Here is a 26,107-nt window from a genome sequence, read left to right on the forward strand (position 1 = left end):
CCATCGTCGCCATAAGACCTATCTGTGTCTGCGCGACGTAAAGCCCCTAGCAAAAAAAAAATTATTATGATTATCATTATTATTCAGCTTCATTATGGGCTGTTATGCCCTTCTGCAATCAATCAGTCTGCAAACCTCTGTGAATTAACTAAACACCTCCATAACCCTCTATGTGTAACTATCTTTATAGCCTCGTTTAGTACCATAAATCTTATCTTAAATCGTTCTCTTTTCCTCCATGACCAAAACCACCTACAAAATTGTAATAATAATAATAATAATAATAATAATAATAATAATAATAATAATAATAATAATACTGAAAATGAAAATCCACAACCTTCTTCCAGTCATGACCGGGTCAGGAATGGAATGAATAAAGCCCCCATCTAGCGGCGAGGATAGGAAATGTGCCGGCTGCCGAAGCCGTCGCAGTCCTCTGGGGCAATAATGAATGACTGACAGATGTAATGAAATTTTAATGGAGAGTGTTGCTGGAATAAAAGATGTCAGGGAAAACCGGAGTACCCGGAGAAAAACCTGTCCCGCCTCCCCTTTGTCCACAAACCTCACATGGAGTGACCGGGATTTGAACCACAGTATCCAGCTGTGAGAGGCCGGTGTGCTGCCGCGTGAGCCACGGAGGCTAAATAATAATAATAATAATAATAATAATAATAATAATAATAATAATAATAATAATAATAATAATAATAATAATAATAATAATAATAATAATAATAGATCATTAGATAACCAATTCTCCTCCATTCGTATTACATGATCCCCACTGCCGAAGCCGATTTGCATATCTTCTCCTTCCTCTTTATTATTATTATTATTATTATTATTATTATTATTATTATTATTATTATTATTATTATTATTATTATTCATGCCATTTGCTTTACGTCCCGCTAACTACTTTTACGGTTTTCAGATATTATTATTAGCAGTATTATTATTATGTTTATTATTATTATTATTTCTTGTCTTAATCCCAATTTATTGGAGTCGGCTACTGATTTTGAATTGGCCCAATTTTATGGTCGCATGCCTTACCTGTCGCCAACCATATGTTGAGGGATATGTTCAATATTGCGTGTTTGTGCGTTGGGTAGTTTATCTTATATGTGTATGGACATACGTATATTCAGACGAATACAAACCGACAGTCCCCGAACCAGATTAAGGTGCCATATGTAGTTAAAATGCTCGGCGTGGCCGGGAAGTGAACCCAGAGCCCTTACGAACGATAATCAGTACACTGACCATTCAGCCAAGAAGCCAGATTATTATTATTATTATTATTATTATTATTATTATTATTATTATTATTATTATTATTATTATTATTATTATTATTATTATTATTATTTAGTACATATGAAGAGACTGACGTACTAGTAAATCTACCGTCACATATTATCCCGAACTCCCTTAAATCCAACTGACTGTGATGAAGTACTGTTTTGAGATAGGAGGTGAGTACCTTATCAGCTACGTTACTCGAAAGGTAATTTATCCTCCTCCTCGTCCTTCTCCTCGTCAACGAATGTGTTCAGACTGTAGGTAAAAGAACTCCTTATTCACCACAGAACTGGATCACCGAGTGCGTCAGACGCCTGTGCAGGGCAGATAACTGCAAGGCCCGTCTCCAACACTCTACCGCAGTCTATCAACAAAAAATTAAATTGGACTTTTTATCGGATATGTAGCCCAGAGGCATGCAAGAGCCGTGTACCGATCGTCACAGCTTCTCGGCGAATGAGTTGCATTTCATTTTCAGCTCGTAATTAACTGCTATATACTGTATTCTATTACTCATGTTGGAATTAATACAAAATATACTGCCATGAACTTCATTATACTTAAAAATGACAACGAGTAATTCATTGCTGTGGCAAAAAGCTTCCCATGAAAACTGAACTTAATTTTAACGATAATGAAATCGACTTTCTGTGAAATATTCCCCACTGCTCCTTGATTATATATGATGAATGGCATTTGAATATCACGTTTCGTTGCTTTTGGTATTCCATTAAGTGATCCGGGACATCATGGACAATATCCGCGTATACTTTATGTGAGTAGAAATTCGAAGATCAGGGAGTCAAGTGTCGACGCGGCGCGTGTCGTGTAGCAGAAAACTTGCACTTGGGAGATTGTGGTTTTCGTTTTCCCTGTTATCACATCATTAAAAGTCGTAGCTGTACCTCAACTAAGACCAGCGTCGCTTTCATTCAGGTCCTAGCCGTCGCCCTGCGGTAGAACATCAAATGAGTCAATAAACAAACTGGAGTTGGAAGATCATTTCTGTCTGATGAATTATGTTTATTAATTGCTTATTCTTTTGAGATAGAGAATGTGCTGTATTTCATGTTGTTCCAGAGAGTTAAATGTGTGCACCTAAAAGCTAATACGGATAATTTCCGTGCTTATGTTGATGTCTGCATGTTCGTTATTATTTCTCTATTAAGTGGTTGACTCTGATGTGTTCTGTGAATCACGTGTCGAAATTTGCCTTCGATGATATGTAAACTAATCAACATTTAAATGGCAATTATAAGAATTCACCTAACTTTCACATAAGCAATGGAGTTTTCGTTAATTTCTTTGCGTACAGCTTCAGCACTTGTGTCCTTCCTAACTTAGCCTTTGTCGCCTCATTCCGAGTACCTTCCTGCCTTTGTTCCCACATGCTTGTACCCGAGCTCATTCTCGCTACTTCTAACTAATGAATACGGTATCCTCAGTCCACAAAACTTTCGCTCTTGTAAAGCAAAGTAGGTCTGAATACCGACCGGTGTAAATATAGCTTCGTCCGGGAGTTTACTTCTTTCTTAAAAAATACTGTACATAGCAACTGCGAGTAGTATAATAAGCGGGTTCGGGCGCCACCTCCACCTCGGGCTCCCAGAGGCCACCTCCACCTCCACCTCAGCCAGAGGCCTCCCAGATGCCTCCTCCACCTCCACCTCAGCCAGAGGCCTCCCAGATGCCTCCTCCACCTCCCGCGGGAAATTTGAATTTGTAAACAAAGCCACGTGCTTTTTGACAGACAACAACGCATCGCTAACCTCAGTACTGCCATCTTGACGGGCCTAAACCTCAGTAGTGCCAACTTAACCTAACTAGCGCGAGGTAAACAAAGCCACGTGCTTTTTGACAACCACGTGCTTTTTGACAGATTTGTAAACAAAGCCACGTGCTTTTTGACAGCTGTCATCGACAACAACGCATCGCAAACCTCAGTACTACCATCTTGACGGGCCTAAACCCCAGTAGTGCCAACTTAACCTAACTAGCATGAGGTAAACAAAGCCACGTGTTTTTTGACAGCCACGTGCTTTTTGACAGATTTGTAAACAAAGCCACGTGCTTTTTGACAGACAACAACGCATCGCTAACCTCAGTACTGCCATCTTGACGGGAATAAACCTCGGTGGTACCAACTTAACCTAACTAGCTCAAGATAAACAAAGCCACGTGCTTTTTGACAGCCACGTGCTTTTTGACAGCTGTCATCCGCCATCTTTAAACTACAGAGCGCTGTGCTGCCCTCTTTCGTCACCTGTCATCGGCAGTGCTGCCATCTTGGCGGGCCTAAACCTTAGTGCTACCAACTTAACCTCACTAGCTCGAGATAAACAAATCCACGTGCTTTTTGACAGCCACGTGCTTTTTTGACAGCTGTCATCCGCCATCTTTAATCCATAGAGCACAGTGCTGCCCTCTTTAGCTACTTACCTTTGAAATGTGGTGGCGGATAATTTGAAAAAATGCTTTTTTGACAGCAGCCATCTTTGAGCGCTGTGCTACACTCTTTAGCTAGTTACCTTTGAAATGTGGTGGCAGGCAATTCCACATGACAGCAGTCATCTTTAATCAAGAGAGCACCGTGCTGCCCTCTATGTGGTGGCGGCAAATTGAAAAATTCTACATGCTCTTGTTTGGAAACAAACTCACGCGCTTTTTTGACAGCCGTCATCCGCCATCTTTAATCAACAGAGCACAGTGCTGTACTCTTTAGCTAGATACCTTTGAAATGTGGTGGCGGCAATTTGAAAAATTCTATGTGCTCTTGTTGGGAAACAAAGCCACGTGCTTTTTTGACAGCTGTCATCCGCCATCTTTAATCAATAGAGCACTGTGCTGCTATCATGCGGGCAATTTCGTTAGCTGTCATCCGCCATCTTTAATCCAGAGAGAACAGTGCTGCACTCTATGTGGTGGCGGTAAATTCCATGTGCTTTACAAACCTATGTGCTTTTCTGACAGCTGTCATCCGCCATCTTTAATCTAGAGAGAACAGTGCTGCACTCTATGTGGTGGCGGCAAATTCCACGTGCTTTACAAACCTATGCGCTTTTCTGTCATCCACCATCTTTAATCTAGAGAGAACAGTGCTGCACTCTATGCGGTGGCGGCAAATTCTACGTGCTTTACAAACCTATGCGCTTTTCTGTCATCCACCATCTTTAATCTAGAGAGAACAGTGCTGCACTCTATGTGGTGGCGGCAAATTCTACGTGCTCTTATTTGGAAACAAATTCTACTCGCTATTCAGCTGTCATCCACCATCTTTAATCAAGAGAGCACCGTGCTGCCCTCTTTGTGGTGGCGGATAATTTGAAAAAATTCTTTTCGACAAGCAGCCATCTTTAATCCAGAGAGAACAGTGCTGCCCTCTTTAGCTACTTACCTTTGAGGCGGTTAATTTGAAAAATTCTTTTCGACAAGCTGCCATCTTTAATCCAGAGAGAACAGTGCTGCCCTCTTTAGCTACTTACCTTTGAGGCGGTTAATTTGAAAAATTCTAGCTGCCATCTTTAATGAAAAGGGCATCGTGGTGCTATCTTGCGGGTAATATTTTACGTCACAGCTGTCATCCACCATCTTGCATTGCTAACCTTAGTGCTGCCCTCTTTAGCTACTTACCTTTGACAAGCTGTCACCCGCCATATTGCATCGCAAACCTCAGTGCTGCACTCTATGTGGTGGCGGATAACTTGAAAAAATCTTTTTGACAAGCAGCCATCTTTAATCAACAGAGCACCGTGCTGACATCTTTAGCTACCGCCATCTTACATCGCTTACCTCGCTGCTGCACTCTATGTGGTGGCGGTTAATTCGAACAAGTTTAATCACGCATCGGGAAAGCTAGAGTAAGCACGTGCTGCAGTGATGACGTTATCATGCATGTTTAAACCCGTTCGTTGACTAAAAGCTTTAGTCTTCGGGAAACAGTGATAGAGTGTAGAGTGCAAACATGACGAAAACATTAATAGTTGATGTGCAAGGCTTTAAAGTAAACGGAAACAAGTTTGTGTTTAAAGAGGTGGCTGTGTTAGATTGCTGTGTGTTGTGGGCACCAAAACTTGTTAGTTTAGTATTTAGTCCACCGTTCCCTTACTGTTTGCAAACAGATGAAGATAAAAAGCAGACTCAGTGGATTGAAAACAATTTAGGTTTGAAGTGGGAAGAAAAAGGAATACCTTATTGTTTTCTACCTTTAATGATGAATGCACATTTGTCAAGAGCAGATCTTGTTCTTTTAAAGGGTTGTGAAAAGAAAGAATGGTTGCGTGATTTTCTACCATCATCATGTGAAGTTATCGACATGCATGAATTGGGGTGCCCATCATTTAAAACTCTTCCGAAAGAGCATAGTAGAGAAACAACTAAACAGTCTTTACAACATGTATGCATGCTCTTTGATTGGTTGTGTCGCAGTGCATGCCGGGAAGTGAACAACATATGTAAAGTGCAGTGTCGAAATAACCTTAGTGTAAAAGAAACATTTGTAGAGTAAAGACATCATGTCATTTCTAACAGATACTAAGTGTAACGCAGTTGAAAAGGCGATCGTAAAGTTTTATGCATGCAAAAAGAAACTAAACACTTTTACTGAAGAAGAGTTAAATGCATTACCAAAGGCATTTTTGGTCAATGTAGCTGCGAATGCTGTAAAGAAGATTTGGGATAAGGTGCCTCGTGAGTGGACTCAAGATCCTGTTTTGTCAGAGCTTCAAACGTGTAGTTTACATCATGAACACGTGAGTTTAGCTAGAAGACCTTCTGTGAGACAGTGCCGTACATGTCAACTAATTAAACTGTATCACGGACCTAAAACTAACGAGTTGTCTTCGCTTATAAACACTTATCATGGCTGTGGAGAGAGTAAACAAGGAAAAGGTGAAGAAACGTGCTGGGAGAAAGATGAGGAAGCATGTTGGGCGTGGACTCATCAATAGAGTGATTGATCTTCTTTTCTTCGTGCTTCATCTCCCCTGCGGCCCTAGAACACGTTCGCCTGATACGTAGTTACATGCTGCCTGCATAGAGTGTAGCTGTTAAAATCTGCTTCGTAAAGTTATGCTGTGTGTGTATGTGTTATTACCTAGTGCTTTAGCTGCTCAGAAGAATATAGCAGCACTTGTCGTTGTTGGTGCAATAAAACGAAAAACTGAGTGACAAAGACCGTAACATGAACAAAGGATAGAAATGTATGTATATAGTCTAAAATAAATATGAATTGTCAAAACATATTACAGGAGTTGTTTAATCCTACAGCATGTCCTAGTGACTTAGAAGAAAGGAAACGTAGAGGATTAAAAGAAAACACACATAAGATTTAAAGTACATCCTCTTTATTAATCCATGAATTAAAGCTGTTATTAAAACCAAGCCATTTAACATACAGTTTATTACCACGACGTCGAATAACACGTTCAACTAAATAGTGATCAGGATATTTTGTTTTCTGCAGTTCTTCGATGTAGAATCCTCCTTCAATAGGCTGTCCTCTGAGATCGCGAAGTAAATACGTAACTGGATTAGTAAGCTTAACACTTCTGATTTGAAAAATTTCAGTGCTCCAGTTAGGTGTGTATCCTTTTGCAAAGATAGACTTGTGTTTGCTGATGCGAACGAAATCACCTTCTTTAAAGCGATAGCGACGTGGATCAGCTGTTTTGATTACAAGATGAATAGCATCTAGACGAGGTGTATTCTTTGTAACAAGACGTGGCTTTGTTCCGATAGTGCGATGAGGTGTATCGTTGTAGGTAGATAAAAGTCTAGGTAGCAGATCAATCCAACGATATGAACCTTGCGCTGTAAATTCTCGCCACATCATTGTTTTGAGTGTACGATTAAAGCGTTCTACAACACTTGCCTTGAGATTACTGAACGTAGAGTAGTGTTGAATGCCAAGTAACTTGAGGTAAGAAGAAAAATCCTTGTTGTAAAACTCTTTACCTTGATCAGTTTGAAGAAGCCTTGGGCAGCGTTTCGATTCTTCAACAATATGTTTAAATGCTTCTTTAACTTGAGCTGCTGTTTTAGAACGCACGGGTTGTGCAAAAGCAAACTTTGAGTACACATCGATAACAGTAAGTAGATACTTATAGCCCTTATTACTAGAAGCATATGGAATCATTTCTACTAAGTCTGCTTGCCAGAGATCATCTTTTCCTCGTGTAATAACGCGTCTGCGACAGTAGGTGCGACGTGCTGGTTTATGTAACTCATGTGCGATGTTTACCTTTACAGGTGAGATCTTCTCTTGACGAGCCATTACAAAATAATACCGGCATAACGTAGTTCTCTTTCTATTTCTAGAATTTCTGATCCGTGACCAGTGTGACCAGCCTCTTGCGATGCTCTTAAAAGTTGTAATCGTTCAACGAGTAAGTTTGGGTCATTCCAGTATCTTACATCCACATACGGCAACAAAGGCTTGTAGATAACGTCTAGACTACGTGCAGTCGGAAACAGCTTAGAAATAAATTCACGATACTTGTAACTCTTATTCGCATTTACAGCTTCTGTTCTCTTGTAATTACGTCGTGTTGCATCGGTATCAAAAAGTATTGCTTTATACTTTTTAAGATCATCTTGTAAAATTATATCCTTGTCAGGTATTCGTGAGAAAAGAAGTTCTAAGAGTCCTTTCGTAGGTTTATAGGTAACACCTTTTTTCAATGAGTTTGTTGCTATTAATCTTAACATTTGAATTTCCTATCCGGAAACAGTCATCTTCGTAGCGAATACCATAGGTAGTGTCAGTTTGTCCTGTAAAAAGTTTTTCTATATAAGGTGCAAAGAGAGATCCATAGGTATCTTGAATAAAAGTTCTAAACTGATTGCGATACTCTGGTGTAATCATAACCTCAGACAAAGATGGTAGATTTTGCGTCGATGTAGTAGGTGTTTCTGCAATAATATCTGTAGTTAAAAACTCAACACGCTTAGATGGTGATGCATCATTAAGTTCTTCTTCTTCTTCTTCCTTATCTTCCTCTTCTTGATCTACATCCTGCTTCTTCTCTTCCCTATCTTCTTCATGCTTTTCTTCTTCATGCTTCTCTTTATGATATGATGTTTGCATAGAAGCAAAACTTGAAGTAGACTGCGGTAATGAAGTAGAATTAAAAATTTCTTTGAGTGGTGTACTTAGTTGTGTTTTTAAAAATAAATCCGTGTCTGCTTGAATACGTTTAAGCTCTTTAAATTTCCGTCGAATATTGTTTCGAGCTTGGATGATATGTTTTGTGATCTCCTTGCTAGATGTTAACATGATGGTGGTTTTTAATCAAGTAGTTACTGTAATTCTGTGTTAATGCATATAAAATAATCGAAACCCATGCGATATCGTCCATGCTGTACATCACTTTCTTTATCAATAACTAAAAAGCTGTAACGGTGTAATGACCAACATTTAGCACACATACGTTTAAAGTCATCGAATGTCATATCAGTGTTAACATGATCGTTATACACATGTCGCATGTTGCGCTCATCTTGCCGAAAAAGCACAATAACATTTGCGTTGTCACGTATCAACTGCTTGGGCACACGAGAATAGGTTTGGCACAAATAGATGCAATCAACATATTTATGTCGACCCATACTAAAGAATGCACGAATAACGTTTTGCTGTTCTGTTGCGACGTCATCAAAGATCATTAGAGAATTAGGAAGCACATCGTCTGGTGATGGTACTTGCTCATGTGAATTAAATTTAAAATATCTTATTCCATCTTTAACTAGATCGTGCATTACAGTTTGTAGAATAGTATATAGCGGCTGATAGTGTGACTTTGCGAAAACGTAAATATTCTCGAAGCGTATACCATTTACAGAAGTAATAAGTGTGAGTAAAAGATTTGTTTTACCGCATCCCGATCTCCAAAGTGCAGAGCAATATTTAGTAAACGTGCGCGAATTATTCCTGTACCAAAACGAGGAGGATTTCTTCCTGCGCTGTTTGCTGGCTTAGCAGCTTTAGGGTCATTGCTAGGTGGTGCTAGTGCTGTAGCGAGAACTGTCAAAGCTGTAGAAGAAGCGAAACAACAGTTGAAAGAGAGTGAACGTCATAACAAGACGATGGAGGCAATTGCGTTACGAGGTAAAGGTGTGAACATGAAGCTAGCGCCATACAAGAAAGGGCTTGGTATCTACATTTCTCCAAAAAACGTCTACTGAATGCACTGCCATATCGAGCTCTAACGCATGATGAAGTTTTTACGTTTGCTAAACAACTAGGAATTCATTATTTTCGAGGAGTGTATATGCGTGATCAACTACCAGCACGTCCACGTGAACGTGAAAGTGCCGTAATTAACTTGGACGACAGTCGTGGACCTGGAACTCATTACGTTGCTTATGTAAAACGTAAATCTAAAGTATGGTATTTTGATAGCTATGGAGATTTACCTCCTCCTTTTGAGCTCATACGTTATTTCGGAAGCAGTGCAGACATTGTTTACAATAAAAACCGTGTGCAAAACTTTAATACACGCATGTGCGGACGATTATGTCTTATGTTCTTATATCAAACCCAGACAGTAGAGAAAGTGTATTAGTGTCTACGTGATGACGAACAGTGAAAGAACGTTTGCTGTACATGGAGAAGGACCTGAAACAACCATCTATTTTAATCCGCCAATCGAACTTGGTTATCAGCGGCATAGTCTTGGACTAGTATCGTTTGAAAGCTACAATAAAATCTATAATGTGCGTGATGGTTTAAACAAGTTCTATTACGAGGAGTATGTGCTAACACTACCCTCAGGTAGTTATACAGTAGATGATATTCACGACTATATTGAAAGTACGTTAATTGATCAGTTTGGGGAAGATAGTTTTAGTAATCATAATTACAAGTTCTCAATCACTATAAGCAACATTACGCACAAATGTGTTATTGAATCATCATTTAAGATTGGCTTCAAATCACAACCTGATTCGATTGGTCCACTGCTTGGATTTTCATCGAGGGAGCTCCTACCGAACGTACGTTACGAGTCTGATCAACCTATAAAACTCTTCGATGATTATAATGTGAACATTACTTGTAATATTATTACAGACTTGAATAGTAATCTACAACCTTCGCACGTCCTGCACGACTTTATTGTTACAGAGGAACGTGGATATACTATTTGTGAGAAACCAGCAGTAGTTCTTTATCATCCTGTGTCTGTAAAACACATTAGCAACATTACTCTTAGACTTGTAAATAAACATAATCAGCTTATTCATTTAGATCAGCACGCGTACGTAGCTTACAAACTACATCTTAAACCAGTATGAAAACCATCTATAAAACACGGTGTACATTCCGAAGGCATACTACATGTGTGCAGAGACTCATCGAGTTAACAGATACCCATAAGCAGATACTCCAAGATTTAGGATATACACTACTACAACAGAATGGAAGAAATGCTAGACATTACGAATACAGTAGAAAGTCGTGAAGGTGTAGTACGAAGTGAGCTTCATTCCTATCAACCTTTTACGTTTGGATTAAATAACAATGATGAAATTCATGTTATTATTAATCAACAAGATGTTTACACCTTACCACACGAAAGCTACCTCTATATTGAAGGACGATTAGAAAAGTCTGATGGAAGTGGACCAAGCACTTCACAACTAAACAACCATGCTCTAGCTTTTCTCTTTTCTGAAGCGCGATATGAAGTAAATAATGTTGAAATAGATCGAACGAAGAATGTTGGTATTACAAGCGCAATGAAACTCTACCCTTCTTTCTGTGATGAAGAAAGTAATCTTTTGCGGATGGCTGGATGGTGTCCAAAAGCTACTAACAACTGGATGATTAATGAGGATGGAACTTTTACGGGTATGTTATCACTGAAACATATTTTTGGATTCGCAGAAGACTTTACACGTATTATAATCAACGTAAAACAAGAGCTTATTCTAATCCGTGATCGAAGTGATTACAATTCTCTTAAAGCAGTAGAAACACCTGTAGAATCGAAAATAACACTGCATCGTATACTGTGGCGGATCCTACATGTAACCTTATCTGATCGTGAAAAACTTCGATTGCTCAAGATTGTAGATAATGATACACCATTACCTATACGTTTTAGAAGTTGGGAGCTGCATCAATATCCTGTGTTACCACCTACAAACAAGCATAGCTGGGCAGTTAAAACATCACGTTTTACTGAGAAGCCCTTGTACATTATTTTTGGATTTCAAACTAATCGTAAATTCAATCACGAAAAAGATAGCTCACTGTTTGATCACTGCAAATTAAGACACGTTAGACTATATCTCAATGGAATTACGTATCCCTACGAAAACATCGACATTAACTTTGAGAAAAATAAGTTTGGGATGCTCTATGACATGTTTTGTAAATTTCAATCATCGTATTATCAGAAAGAAGATCGTCCGCTATTTACACCTCAAGAATTTAAAAATAAAGCACCGATTGTAGTTATAGACTGCTCTTATCATGAAGAATCTATAAAAGAATCTCCAGTTGATATTCGTTTAGAATTTGAAACATCTGAAAACATTCCTGCTAACACAGCAGCCTATTGTCTTATTATTCATATGAGTGATGTTACTTACCATCCGCTAACGAATATTGTTACGAGACTATAAATAAGAATAGATCTTTATCATTTTCATTAGTGTGTGCTTCGACATCGTACGCTATGGAACAAAACTGTAAATGTGCATGCTGTTTGCATGCTCATACGCAACATCTTATTTATGTTTCACGAGTGAGTGAGGCTATTAAGATGTTCTATAAACGTAGATCGTCGATGCCGAAACATCTTATTCAATACTTACCACCAGGATTTTTATATACGTACGCTGCCTCTTACGTACATAATTTTTGGGACATCCTTCCTCTACACAGTAAGATGTCAATCGAAGTAGCTTTATGCAGAACTTGTGAACGACATTACAAGCATCGAGGAGAAAATGGTGATGATGATTGGGATGGACTAAATCCGAGGATTGAACACTGTACACAGTGTATGAATGAACTTTCTCTAGTACCTCATGATGATGATGATGATTCCGAAAAGGAATAACAGCAAGGTAAGAAGTACATGATCTTCTCTGTAAAGCATAACATACTTAGTATAATATATTTCTAAATGCTTTGTTTAATTTGAATGTTGCAGGAGGCATTTCGGAAGCATACGTTGTTAAGAAGCACACCAACCTTGTCAGCAGCAAAAACGAACACTGTTGTAGTACATTTGTAAATAAATATTTGATCGCATTCAAAAAATGTTGTACTTATTGCATTGCTTTACACCGACTTACTCTTAAGAAAAACGATCAGGTCTAAACATGCACAATGACGTCATCACAACAGCACTTGCTTACTCTAGCTTTCCCGATGCATGTTTAAACTTGTTCGAATTTACCGCTACCACATTCCTTTACACCGACTTACTCTTAAGAAAACGGACAAGTCTAGACATGCATGATGACGTCATCACTGCAGCACGTGCTTACTCTAGCTTACCCGATGCGTGATTAAACTTGTTCGAATTAACCGCCACCACATAGAGTGCAGCAGCGAGGTAAGCGATGTAAGATGGCGGTAGCTAAAGATGTCAGCACGGTGCTCTGTTGATTAAAGATGGCTGCTTGTCAAAAAGATTTTTTCAAGTTATCCGCCACCACATAGAGTGCAGCACTGAGGTTTGCGATGCAATATGGCGGGTGACAGCTTGTCAAAGGTAAGTAGCTAAAGAGGGCAGCACTAAGGTTAGCAATGCAAGATGGTGGATGACAGCTGTGACGTAAAATATTACCCGCAAGATAGCACCACGATGCCCTTTTCATTAAAGATGGCAGCTAGAATTTTTCAAATTAACCGCCTCAAAGGTAAGTAGCTAAAGAGGGCAGCACTGTTCTCTCTGGATTAAAGATGGCAGCTTGTCGAAAAGAATTTTTCAAATTAACCGCCTCAAAGGTAAGTAGCTAAAGAGGGCAGCACTGTTCTCTCTGGATTAAAGATGGCTGCTTGTCGAAAAGAATTTTTTCAAATTATCCGCCACCACAAAGAGGGCAGCACGGTGCTCTCTTGATTAAAGATGGTGGATGACAGCTGAAGAGCGAGTAGAATTTGTTTCCAAATTAGAGCACGTAGAATTTGCCGCCACCACATAGAGTGCAGCACTGTTCTCTCTAGATTAAAGATGGTGGATGACAGAAAAGCGCATAGGTTTGTAAAGCACGTAGAATTTGCCGCCACCGCATAGAGTGCAGCACTGTTCTCTCTAGATTAAAGATGGTGGATGACAGAAAAGCGCATAGGTTTGTAAAGCACGTGGAATTTGCCGCCACCACATAGAGTGCAGCACTGTTCTCTCTAGATTAAAGATGGCGGATGACAGCTGTCAGAAAAGCACATAGGTTTGTAAAGCACATGGAATTTACCGCCACCACATAGAGTGCAGCACTGTTCTCTCTGGATTAAAGATGGCGGATGACAGCTAACGAAATTGCCCGCAAGATAGCAGCACAGTACTCTATTGATTAAAGATGGCGGATGACAGCTGTCAAAAAAGCACGTGGCTTTGTTTCCCAACAAGAGCACATAGAATTTTTCAAATTGCCGCCACCACATTTCAAAGGTATCTAGCTAAAGAGTACAGCACTGTGCTCTGTTGATTAAAGATGGCGGATGACGGCTGTCAAAAAAGCGCGTGAGTTTGTTTCCAAACAAGAGCATGTAGAATTTTTCAATTTACCGCCACCACATAGAGGGCAGCACGGTGCTCTCTTGATTAAAGATGACTGCTGTCATGTGGAATTGCCTGCCACCACATTTCAAAGGTAACTAGCTAAAGAGTGTAGCACAGCGCTCAAAGATGGCTGCTGTCAAAAAAGCATTTTTTCAAATTATCCGCCACCACATTTCAAAGGTAAGTAGCTAAAGAGGGCAGCACTGTGCTCTATGGATTAAAGATGGCGGATGACAGCTGTCAAAAAAGCACGTGGCTGTCAAAAAGCACGTGGATTTGTTTATCTCGAGCTAGTGAGGTTAAGTTGGTAGCACTAAGGTTTAGGCCCGCCAAGATGGCAGCACTGCCGATGACAGGTGACGAAAGAGGGCAGCACAGCGCTCTGTAGTTTAAAGATGGCGGATGACAGCTGTCAAAAAGCACGTGGCTGTCAAAAAGCACGTGGCTTTGTTTATCTCGAGCTAGTTAGGTTAAGTTGGTACCACCGAGGTTTATTCCCGTCAAGATGGCAGTACTGAGGTTAGCGATGCGTTGTTGTCTGTCAAAAAGCACGTGGCTTTGTTTACAAATCTGTCAAAAAGCACGTGGCTGTCAAAAAACACGTGGCTTTGTTTACCTCATGCTAGTTAGGTTAAGTTGGCACTACTGGGGTTTAGGCCCGTCAAGATGGTAGTACTGAGGTTTGCGATGCGTTGTTGTCGATGACAGCTGTCAAAAAGCACGTGGCTTTGTTTACAAATCTGTCAAAAAGCACGTGGTTGTCAAAAAGCACGTGGCTTTGTTTACCTCGCGCTAGTTAGGTTAAGTTGGCACTACTGAGGTTTAGGCCCGTCAAGATGGCAGTACTGAGGTTAGCGATGCGTTGTTGTCTGTCAAAAAGCACGTGGCTTTGTTTACAAATTCAAATTTCCCGCGGGAGGTGGAGGAGACCTCTGGGAGGCCTCTGGCTGAGGTGGAGGTGGAGGAGGCATCTAGGAGGCCTCTGGCTGAGGTGGAGGTGGAGGTGGCCTCTGGGAGGCCTCTGGCTGAGGTGGAGGTGGAGGTGGCCTCTGGGAGCCTGAGGTGGAGGTGGCCGCCGAATCCCTGTATTATACTACTACTGCGAATTCGCTGCATTAGCTTTGATGCACCCCGATACTACTATCCTGGATGAATATAAATCCTACATACTCGAAATGATCTACAAGTTCCAGCTTTGTATTCCTAACTTGACATTCAATTTCCCTTGGTTTAATACCTACTGACAATATTTTTTTGCTGTTTGCTTAACGTCGCACCGACACAGATAGGTCTTATGGCGACTATGGGACAGGAAAGGGCTGGGAGTGGGAAGGAAGCGGCCGTGGCCTTAATTAAGGTACAGTACCAGCATTCTCTTAATGTGAAAATTGGAAAACACGGAAAACCATTTTCAGGGCTGCCGACAGTGGGGTTCGAACCTACTATATCCCGAATACTGGATACTGGCCGCACTTAAGCGACTGCAGCTATCGAGCTCGGTTGACAATAATTTAGCCTTGAAAAGGCTAATTTTCATATCTTACACATCGCAGCTATTTTTAAGTTCCAAGGTGTTATACTGCAGGTATTTATCACAAACTGCCGTTGAGACCAAGTTGTTGGCATAGGCCAAGCAGCATGACGCATTTCCGCTTACCTGAATAACTCTCTGGCATTTTATACCTTTCAGTAGATGATCCATGTAAACTATGAACAACAAAAGTGAAATATTACGGCCTTGTCTAACCCCTGTAAGTACCTAGAACCAAGAACTCATTTTACCATCGATTCTCACAACATCGTAACCGTCAACATAATGTCTTCGGTTGCCTTTAATAACGTAACCCTACTGCCATAGTCCACCAATACGGTCAACATATCTTCCCTCTCTACTCTGCCATATGCCATACTATACCTACGAAACAGGAACGTACAGTAACTTACTATTCCTCTCGCAGCTTTTTTCAATTAACTGGCGCATACTGTAAATTTTACCTTAACAGCACCTCTGTGGTCTGCAACCACGCTGGTTTTCATAGAACGTACTCTCAGCCACTGTTCGCAGCATCCCTTCGAAAATGCCAGTGAACACCTTACCTAGTGTAATGATCAATGAAGTAGAGTGTAGTTATAATCCATCCAGTTCCTTTGCTTATAGATTGGTGCAATTACTGCTTTCGTCCAATCAGACGGTACCTTCGTAATATTCCATGCTAACCTGTGAAGCCATTTCATCGGTGCCTTCCAATTATATTGCACCATTTCATGTCTAATATCACCTATTCCCACAGCTTTATGACAATGGAGTTTACTTACCATTCTTTCCACTGCCTCAAGTATAATCTCACCAGCATCATTGTTTTCCCCATGAGCTCGGTTATTTAGGACATCAACAGCAAGATTTCCTTTCACATTGAGAAGATATTCAAAATCTTCCTTCCACCTGTTGAACTGACACTAAGAACACAACGAAGACCCAGTGCGGTGGATTTGGTCAAAACTAGCAAAGACTGCCAGGATTTGGACCCGGGCCTCTCATGCAGATTACACACACATAAGAGACACAAATAAAGAAAAATATAACAGGAATAAGGTCAAAAACGTCCATTTATTATGATGAGAAGAATAAAAAAATCGTATACGCGAAACATGGGGGCCAAAAATCAAATAGATTATATTAATTATACGTGGCCCATAATCAAAATACACATGATTCACAGTTATTACAACTTCTCTCACTCTCTTACCTTGATATAAGACTTGATGAAAGTGTTAGGCACAAGGGCTTGGCATCTACCACCATTAGATGAAGAACATAAATTCAGGTGGGTACGAAGTATTTTTTTTAAATGCACATTATGTCTAAATGACCATAAGTTAAAGGAAAAACAGCAATTATCATAAACTTTTCCCTTGCAATCCATAGGGTAAGACATGACGCCCCCACAACAATCCACATCTGCCGAGAATACAGGATCGTTGAGTAAAAGAGCTTAAAACAGGAGAAGAGGGAAGGGTGCACCGAGCTCATAAAATTAAAACAAAGAGAAAAGGGAAAATTGGGGTGGTGCCATGGTTACACGGTAAATTATATAAAATAGAACGGCGTCCCGTAAAGAATAAAACATATTAAACTAGAAAATAGGTAAAGAAAGCCAATGACGGCAATATGAAGCTAACAATAAATAAATTAGACACAAAAGGTATCACGGATCCAAGGGTCAGAACCATCCACGCTCACACAGAGATCATAGAGGTTAGGTCGCCAAATAAAGGGACATACAGGCCGGACGTATAAGAACGTCAACAACACAGCACATAACAAAATAAATAACGGCTCTCGAGCACAAACAGACAATACGATTCAGAAAGTGGTCCATCTTAGGGAGACGAAGTGTCTCCATCCAAAACACACAGAAACCCGCCGATCGCGTTGTTGGCTTGTAATCATACCACACAAATGTGGTGACATTAAATATACAGAACACGCGATAAAATAATAGACATGAGCTCAAGCGGTATGTTAAAAAAGCGACATGAGTGAAAGGTCTCGGACGGCACACAGCAAAACAACTCATGCACACACATGAATCTGTGTCACATTCTGTTATCATAACAAACATTGCGGATCGCTAAAGGAAAATACCGAAAGAAGCGTGTAAAAGCACAGTTAACAAACAAATAAATTTGAAACATATGTAATGAGAGAAGCCTTTCTAACCCAATCATGGCGAGCACAGAACGAAACAATTATCAAACCAAGAGAAGATTAAAGAAAAATAAATACCTCAGATACATAGGCAATTAACATTCTAGAAAGGCCGAGATATGTACAAAGACATTTTGAATCTGTTAAAATATCTTTTATATGCCAAAAAGGCGACATGGAAATCCAATGCTTCCATCTTTTCAAGTGAAAACTCCCCACAAAACCAACCAGAAAGATAACCCAACAAGACGAGGCGGAAAAGAAATGCTTTGACACGGCATGACATGCCATCTACCAGAATAAGGGAAGACTACGTAGTGGTAACAACACATGGTGGGGAAGAGTAACAGTTCACAATTGATACAAAAGGTCGCTAGGAACGTGAAGTCTTAAGAACAGGCAAACGTACCATAAAATGGTATGGTGCGGCTGAAATATTCTAAGTACCCCCTCGAAAATGAATTCTGTCTCGCTGATCAGACAAGAAGAATTCATTTTACTTGAAGGCTGAAACGTAAATCAAATGTGCGCGCACGACTACAACTTTTTTTTTTTTTTTGCTAGTTGCTTTACGTCGCACCGACACAGATAGGTCTTACGGCGACGATGGGACAGGAAAGGCCTAGAAGTTGGAAAGAAGCGGCCGTGGCCTTAATTAAGGTACAGCCCCAGCATTTGCCTGGTGTGAAAATGGGAAACCACGGAAAACCATCTTCAGGGCTGCCGACCGTGGGGCTCGAACCCACGATCTCCCGGATGCAAGCTCACAGCCGCGCCTCTACGCGCACGGCCAACTCGCCCGGTACGACTACAACTAAACTTAACGCAATGGTAATACATGAGTAAAATACAAAGGTGGGTTCATGTTCAAGAATGTACGTTTTCCATCAGAAACAAGTGTAGACGTAAGTGTCCTATCACTAAGGTCAACACGAGAAAACGATGAAGAACAGAGTCGTTTGAAGACCCGAAGTGTGTCGCAGTCCAGTAAAACGTATAAACATGTGCCTGTCGAATACGATCATACGTCATTTTCTCCATATATTACGATTCGACTCCTGGTTCCCTTTATCGTTATTAATCTGTGTTATTCATCAGATTTCTTAAAGAAGAGAACAGTTTTCTATTCCTGAAACAGAAATAGGTCTGAGTATATCATTTTCTCGTTAAGGCATAATCCAAGTTCACATGGTAGATGTAGAAAACAATATGAAAACCCAGTAAAATGAAATAAAATGAATGTTACGATTCCCTTGGGTAATATGGTTTTAACAAGGATTCATGGGCTTCGGACAAGTCATGCGAAGCGACGTCCTCCAGCTCGACCGTCACAGGTCCCAGAAATTTGGCTCAGACCATTTCTGACATAGTTTCCCGCTGACATGGTCCGAGGCGAAACTGACAGGAAATTTCTTGATTAAAACAAGGTCTCCAACACAAAAAGGGACCGGATTCTCTGTCCAGTAATTACCTGGGAACTATTATGAGTTCACCTGATTTACCCAGAAGACTATACATTTCTTTTTGTCTCCCTTCCTAAGATTCTTTATTACTGTCCAGAAAGGTTTCCCAACTGCTTGACCTAGCCCGTCCAAGTTATTACCGATATCTTCCCACGACTTATTCTTGGATTCAACAACTATTGTTTCGCTTTGTTTCTTTGAACTACGTACAATTCCCTGTCTGTATCAGTCCTTGTTTGGAGACATTTAAGATATGCCTTCTGCTTGCGCTTACAAGCTGCGTTCACTTCATCATTCCACCTAGACGTTCCATTTTTAATCTAAAATCTCCGAAGTGGTAAGTAAAAAATAAGTAAGTTAGTAGTATTTTTGGTAACGCCTACATCACAGTTCATAATGGTCAAATGCATGCAGATTGGCGAATTATACCTCTCTAATCATCACCTTCCTGGAGAAGATAAAATATATTACTGCAATGAGTTCGCTGGAATTTCTTCAAAGCTAGTGAGAGTAAAGTATTTTAATTAAAAAATTAGGAAAGATTGTCGCCTTGGTCTCCCTCAGTGGTCAGGTCCATTATTCTCCTAGATAACTTACAAGGAAGATGTTTGGTTTGGAACAGGCCGATAGCTGGTAAATTGAACAAATAAGGCAACAGAACTTCACCGCTATCCTGCAGTTGTCGCATACATCATGACAAAACGAGTGTTTCTGAACAAGGAGTACGGCAGCTCCTCAGCTGTGTTAAAAATCATAGTTTTGTACATAGATGACCTAGATTTGATACTACTTAATAATTTCGCTTCCATTGTAAATCTGGCAAGTTTTTGTTATATTCATATACTGTACGAGGTATCAGCAATAGGTTTGAAGAGCGTGAAATTCTGTTAGTTTCGTCATTAACTCATTTTCGAAGTAAAACATTATACGTAACCCTCAAGTAGAACTATCGGCATATTACCACATTGCATATGCTAGGTCATTCCACGTCATCATCACCTAACTGCTCCGAACCACCCAGATATATTTCAGCAATTAATTATAACGGTATCATTGATTTCACGGGAAAATACTTCATTTCCATTACCATCTAGTCACAGCCATGGATGAGACTGGGACTTCGGTGGAAGCTACACTTTGCTCTGGCCTGTGCCAAGAGACGGATACAAAAATACTCCATCCATCAAGAAATGGAAACAGGCGGGATGCATTTTGCATAGATTATAAAATGCTCACATGTTCTCCAACTTTCAAAACTGATAGCATTGCACTGATATTTTTTAAAGTTTAACTTCCTGATCCGAAACGCGCAATATTATCAATGCTATATATGGCATTAGTGAAGGATACATTTTTGTATTCATACCATCCTCCCCATTTGCTTAGTTTTAGTAACCGAAATGGCGTACGGTTTTTGTACCGGGAGTGTCCGAGGAAACATACACCCAGCCCCCGTGCCAGCGGAATTATCCTATGATGTTTAAAATTCCCCAGATTGCCGGGAATCGAGCCTGATACCCCTGTATCCAATGGCCAGCACGCTAAACATTTAGCCATGGAGCCGGACATTCGTTATAGTGAATAGGTATTGCAAAGAAAACTGTCCACTAAAGCAAGGCAAAGTCGTCTCCGTTCCACACGATGATAAATGAGATTTCGTAATAATAATAATAATAATAATAATAATAATAATAATAATAATAATAATAATAATAATTTTTGCTAGTTGCTTTACGTCGCACCGACACAGATAGGTCTTATGGCGACGATGGGACAAGGAAGGGCTAGGAGTGGGAAGGAAGCGGCCGTGGCCTTAATTAAGGTACAGCCCCAGCATTTGCCTGGTGTGAAAATGGGAAACCACGGAAAACCATTTTCAGGACTGCCGACAGTGGGGTTCGAACCTACTTTCTCCCGAATACTGGATACTGGCCGCACTTAAGCGACTGCAGCTATCGAGCTCGGTAAATAATAATAATAATAATAATAATAATAATAATAATAATAATAATAATAATAATAATAATAATAATAATAATAATAATAATGTTATTCGCTTTACGTCCCACTAACTACTTTCACGCTTTTCGGAGACGCCGAGGTGCCGGAATTTTGCCGCGCAGGAGTTCTTTTACGTGCCAGTAAATCTACCGACACGAGTCTGACGTATTTGAGCACCTTCAAATAGCACCGGACTGAGCCAGGATCGAACCTGCCAAGTTGGGGTCAGAAGGCCAGCGCCTCAACCGCCTGAGCCACTGAGCCTGGTGGTGAGATATCGAACATCGTGGTTATTGAAAGAGGTGTTCTAGTGTTCCCTGGTAACTACTGTATTTCTAGAGCCCTGCGCGGATGTACAAAATCGTATCCGCATCCGCATTTCCTTTATTCGCACCCGCATCCGCATCCGCGAATGGTTATTCGCATTCGCAAAATTGTTATCCGCGGATAATTCAAGTGTTTAACTACAGTATATTACACCCAAGGTATTGAAACTGATAGATCAGTTAAGATAACACAATAGCCCTGATACCTGACACCAGAACCCCTACCGCCACAGGTTTGTGAGGGATTTTCTCTTGCGAAAACTACCGACGTATTGATCTTTGTTCCTTCCCTCCATTAATTTTGGGCAGGAGTCAGTTAAGCTTAGGTTAAATTTACGATTTTTTCTCTCAAGACACTTTATATATCACTATTTAGAAATTATCAGCAAAATTATCCGCACTATCATACAGTTTTTATCCGCCAAAACGCTTAAAATCCGCGGATATCCGCATCCGTGCAGAGCTCTAAGTATTACACAGTCTAATGTAAGCCTTTCTGCTTATGTCACCAAACGTGCTCCATTGACGAAGTGAGGAATTACAAAACGTGAACGTTGTACGGATGTGACATCTATGCAACTGTATAGCAAGCAAGAACAGCTGTGATAAGTCACCGAATGTAAAAGTATGGACTTTATAGAGTACATTTTTCTTCTTCATAATTTGCTTTACGTCGCACCGATACAGGTAGGTCTTATGGCGACGATGGAATAGGAAAGGGCTAGGAGTGGGAAGGAGGCGGCTGTGGCCTTAATTAAGGTACACCCAGGCTTTTGCCTGGTGTGGAAATGGGAAGTCACGGAAAATCATCGTCAGGGCTGCCGACAGTGGGATTCGAACACACTATCCCCGATTGCAATCTCAATGCTGCGAGCCCCTAACCGCACCGTCAACTCCCTCGGTGTTGTTCAATGTACATTCTAAGATGGGGCACGTCATGAAATGTAGCCAGTGTATGCTTTTATAAATCAGAGTAGAAGGTGGCACATTCCTAGTTCTATCTACTCTCAACACGGGGCGTGATAGTCGAGTGTGGCTCCGCATCAAGGTGGCAGCAGTTCGGATCCCATCAATGCATGGGAGATTTTTATTTCTGTGCTGTTCGAATTCCACGCAATTCAGTTCCCATAGCTATAATCACGATATCAACAGCCATGTAAACGTAAAACTACGAGATTGATTTATAAACTAAATAGTGTTCCATAGCTTAGGGAAGCGTAATAGCTTATGCTATTCAGTAGGTGAGAATATTATTTCTGGCGTTCAAAACAAGTTTGCCCAGGTGGGTAGTCTGTGTAGAGAGAAAACGTGGTTGGATCCCCCGAGAGAACTCGCGGTGGGAATTAGCAAGTGTGTCAACTGGTTGTGGAGGGCTGAGATGTGCTATTCCCCATTTCCACTCCGCCCCTGCATTTACGTAGATCGATGCTGCGCTATATGTACTTCAGTTTCCTAACGTGTCATTGTTTACACAGCCCTTAAGTGCCAGATGTGACGCCACAATATATTTGTTCCCCAAACAGGATTATGTCAAATCAAACTTTCTATTACGAGCCATCATGCCTTTCAATACATAACCCATTTACTCAAATCATATACTGTACAGAGTTAGAATTTGTTACGTATTCCAACAGAATTACAAAACACAAAAATGTCAGATTCACTCGAAACTAGAACCAGCTCCATTACACGATTCAACTCAGTAGATTCAAAACTGATGAAAATTAGTTATAAGTTATGCTCTCGAAAAACAGCTGTTCGCAGAATATCAGTAGAACTTCACCACTATAATTAGACTTTTAAGGGCACAAGACAGAAGTCAGATTAGAACTGAGCATTATAATACAAGTTAATTTGAGACAAACTTTCTCCTATACAATTACTCACAAAGCATTGGAAACTTCTTTATTCTTTCAATGTTAGCTTCTCAATACAGAGATAAAATATTGAAAGAATGCAAAAGTCATAATCCTAGAAAACGTCTTTAAATTTAAGCTGAAAAATATTTTTTAGAATGTTTTTACCCGTTGAGGAACACATTTATCATAAAATAGCTGACAGAGAGCAGCTAAACTGCACATAGGCAATATGTTGTACAGATTAGGTTTACGCTGTAGGTGAAATCTTTTATTCGGCACCGACCTAGCAGGTACCATCCTAGCTCAGTCCGTCAGTATTTGAAGGTGCTCAAATACGTCGGCCTCGCGTCGGTAGATTTATGGCACATAAAAGAATTCCTTTGGGACTAAATTTCCTCAACTCTACGTCTCCGTAAACCGAAAAATTAGTTAGTGGGACGTAATATCAATATTATTATTATTATTACATAATTTATTCATTTATTAAAACATTATTTGGCTATCTAAAAAATTTCAAATTTGATTTACCAAATTTTGGTAAATTTTTGTAGCATTCAACTTTTTATCGAACTGGATTTCTTTCTTTCCAGGACATATTTCACTTGCACTCTGAGCATAAGAAATATAATATCAATGATTTCAGTATTTTCTGAAAATCCTTAGCCTACTCGAATATGAAAAATCTTAAGTTGTTGTAAATGACCAAAACCTACAAACACCTGCTTCTGACCCAATCCAGGCCAAATTTCCATCTCCGTACCCGTCCTTATTTCTAGTTTCTTCATCATCCTTCTTCCTCTATTCTGTTCTCTTCTTTATCTCGCTTTCATTGTCATCTGCTGCACACTCCTTTCAGCTTCCTTCTTTCGCAGTTTGTAATAATTAAGTAAGGTATTTTCTGTATATGCGTAATAAGAATCAGACAGCCATTTCCTGGGATATTCCAACTGTCAACTTACCCGTGTACCAAAAGGGGATGGTGATCTTGGATAACACCATGGCCACGAATTTTCTGGGAAGTACACTCAAATGCGAGTGTAATCATATGAAAACCTACTACGAAAACGTGTAGACCTTGGGATGGATACTGGTGCAGCGACCTAATGAGCCGGAGGTTGTCCAAGCTTGATAAGAAAACGTAGTTTCACACGGGACGGAGATCATTTAAGTCAAGTTGAAAATGAGATAAACACGCACTTTAATTTATAGTAATTGCATAGCACATTTTACTTCCTTCACGTAATATCTTTAAATAATGAGACTCTACGTAAATGAAAACAGGCTCGAAATGTAAAAGAGCATACACGTTATCGTGGACTATCTTTAAGACTACTTATTTACCAAGATGTCAGCCGCAAGCCTAGTAGTGTGATGATAAATAAAAGCAAATATCGTCTGAAATCTTCGCAACAGTGTGTTTGGTTGGCATCAGTCCAAGCCGCCACAAGAGACTGTGTTTGCCGAGCCAGCACAATAGGTGATGTCAGCTGACAAGCTCATATTGCTCGGTAAACTTGGACCTGGCCTCCAAAGGTGCATTGTGTACAAACTTTCTCCGCACTATTCAGGCATGGTAATATTGCACTTTGTGAATAGCATGGTTCAGGTTCGCATCTCGGTGAAGATTCTGGAGAGCTTAATATCAAAGAAAACAAAGATGAACTGTTAAGTTAAAGGACCTTAAAGTTTGCTCTATCAGACTCGTTATAATTTGTCTCTTCAGTAGCTTACTCCTACAGACATACCTATTCCTCCTTGGCTTCTCAGGAGAGTTATTCTTACTCCTACTAATAATTGCTATTCATAACATAATAAAAGCTGTACGAAGAATGCCGTCCAACAATCATAAAGGGGATCAGAACAATTAGAACGAGAATAGTATCCGCCACTCTAACCGCCCATTTTCAGCTAGTGTCAAGTGGGGGAGAGTTGAGGAACGAAGTTTTCTATACGTATCTTCATGGTCGTTCTACTTGGTCTAAATTCCACTTTTACTTTCGAACGATGACTGTATTCACAATTCCTGTCCCTAAATACTATAAAAGAGAAGCAAATGTAAAAGGGCTACTGGAAGCGTACACTCTTTGAAAAATAGTAACTCACCGTTCGCAGTCAGAATCGCATATCACGACCGAAAACCGCACCCAGGCCCCTCGGATCGAAGGACAGTCTGCATTTGTAATCATGTACTCCTGGAATGATGAACTAACTGTCACATCGCTTGTGAATAAAATGACCTTGTCCTTGTGGATAATGCAGGGTTTTCCGGCAGGGTATTCTATATCCTAGAAGTTCTACGTGTTTGGACTAGAATTCTATAGCAGAAACTTTTGAATAATAATAATAATAATAATAATAATAATAATAATAATAATAATAATGTTACTGGCTTTACGTCCCACTAACTATTTTTACGGTTTTCCGGAGACGCCGAGGTGCCGGAATTTAGTCCCGCAGGATTTCCTTAGCGTGCCAGTAAATCTGCCGACACGAGGCTGACGTATTTGAGGTCCTTCAAATACCACCGGACTGAGCCAGGATCGAGCCTGCAAAGTTAGAGTCAGAAGGCCAGCGCCTCAACCGTCTGAGCCATTCAGCCCAGCTAGGCAATTGTCTAGTGCTACCTTGAGTTATGTAATGTAACAGATTATAGGATATATATTTGGAGGTTTAGTAACCTAATCTCTCTTCAGTATTTTAT

The sequence above is a fragment of the Anabrus simplex genome, chromosome 2 (assembly GCF_040414725.1).
Source record: "Anabrus simplex isolate iqAnaSimp1 chromosome 2, ASM4041472v1, whole genome shotgun sequence".
Lineage (NCBI taxonomy): Eukaryota > Metazoa > Arthropoda > Insecta > Orthoptera > Tettigoniidae > Anabrus > Anabrus simplex.